This window comes from Selaginella moellendorffii, unplaced genomic scaffold, assembly GCF_000143415.4.
Source record: "Selaginella moellendorffii unplaced genomic scaffold, v1.0 SELMOscaffold_31, whole genome shotgun sequence".
Classification (NCBI taxonomy): domain Eukaryota; kingdom Viridiplantae; phylum Streptophyta; class Lycopodiopsida; order Selaginellales; family Selaginellaceae; genus Selaginella; species Selaginella moellendorffii.
Window position 1 is genome coordinate 1810789 of NW_003314292.1, and position 2193 is coordinate 1812981.

Genomic DNA, 2193 nt, shown 5'->3' on the forward strand with positions numbered 1-2193 from the left:
AACAGTGTAGGATAGTGGTTTTCCAAAAGTCTAGATATCTCCAGAAGGTAAGCAAAGGCCAAATGTAGAGTATCCAAGGGTGATGCTAAAGAACTTGAAAATGTCAGTATGTCCAAATGTGCCAATAGTTTCTTTTAGGCTACCCTCTATGAAGATTGAGGAGATATTACAGCCAAGGAAGCCAACTAGAATACCATATAGAAGTGGATCTAGAAGAGTTTATAGAGTTGTGCAAGATGCAAGAAGGAAGGGCAGAAGATTATTCATATCATAGTTGAAGGAATGGTCTTGATTGATTTTGTGATATCAAATTGGATGTGTGTAGCATTAGTATATCATGACATGATGGTTACTGTAGTAGTAGAGGATGTGAAAGACCTGGGGAAAAAGTGTTACAATGTGGTCATCAAGGATGAAAGAGCACAACACAAACTTTTACGAGTGGATGCATATGTACAATTGGAGTTTCAATTGTTTTTTAGAGCGTACCACAACAACTTCATGCCACAAAAGAGGCAAATGTTGCTCCCGCTATCAATTATTGTCAATTTTGAACTTCAAGGAATGGATGTGGCACTAGCAGAGGATAAGGTATTGGTGGCAATACTTCGGTAGTTCTCCACATTCATAAGGATGGAAGGAATGTTGGTGGGGGATAGAGTTACAGTTAAGGTGAGAATTTTATAGGAAGTGCATATTTTGTTTGAGATTGAACTTAAGCAAAGGAAAAGGGAAGAATCAAGAAGGATTCGGGTTATGCTACTCCCAAATCTAAATGTCTAAATTATTTACTGAAGGATTGGACATATTGAAAAGAGCCTAGCAAAAGGAGCAAACATGGAGGAGGCTCAGAAGCTATTGGAGGATCAGCCAAAGGCATCCAGTGGGTTGGAGGGGAAGGACTATAGAGTCAGAGTAGAGAGGGAAAAAGGAAGATCTACTTCAAATGGAGAGAGCAAGAAGCCATGGACCAAAGTCAAGGATGAGGGATAGGGTGAACAAACAATAGTGCTGAAACGAGAAAAAGGGTAGTTGGGATTATCTAGAATGAAGGAATGAAGACTGATAGGAAGGAGACTAGAAGGACATGAGCTGGATAAATCATGGGGACCTACTCCAACAATAGAGCCAATACAGGACAAACTAAAAGTACTTCTAGAACAAACACCTCATGAGGGTCTTGGGCAACTCCAAAGGTAGTCATGGTCACAATCACCAAGGATGGAAGACTTTGCAAAGGGAAATTACCCACCAAGGTTCACTCCACCTAAATGTGTAGTATCTGAAGTGGATTTGTACATTAGTGCTACAAAGCCTTTGAAGATTTTGGGGGAGTGGATTAACAACATAGTTGGTCATATGCCATTTGGAATTCTGATCACACCCAAACAAAATATAGTATAGACTCTTGAAGATTGGGTGGTGTATAATTTCAATTGGAACCCATAGAGGTTCTTGATCCAAGAAGACCATTGCATAGAAAAAACACTAAACTCTCTTACATTTTTTGGAATTGTTAAAATTTTGTTTGCATGGCCACTTTAGCAAATGGGACCATACCATTAGGTGGAGAGATAGCATCTTGGTAGTGCCCAAGGATATCACAATGGTTAATATCAATGTGAGAACATGGAACATTGGGGGATTAAGAAAGGAAAGGTTAGCTATGAATAACAAGAGAACAAAATTTAAATAGTATCTTAAACAACTAGAAGGGGTGTTGTAAAGTTTTGATTTTCTATATATGAAAGAGTATAGACTCTCAAGTGTGGATTTGGTTTACAAGTTTGCAAAAGGAAAATATTTTTAGAATTTGGCAATTGCATGTAATTAGAGTATGTTAATAGTGGTAAAGGGATCATGTGAGTCTCTTTGTGAAGATTATAAAATCCTAATACCGAGCATAGCATAGTGTGTTTAGTTTAGGATTAAGGACATGTTGGTGGGTCTATTAAATATGTATGCACCAGCAGGCTATTCTTCCAAAAGGGTGGATTCTTTCACATGTTACTAACATGTTCCCGGACTATTGTCAGCATGGATGGTCACTAAGGATTTTAACTTTATGGAAGAAGAGCTAGATAAAGAATGGGGAAAATGAGAGATAAACGATGATAGTTCCGCTCAGTCTCGCCACCCCCTTGCTGTTTTTTTTTTTTTTTTTTTTTTTTTTTTTTTTTTTTTTTTTTTTCT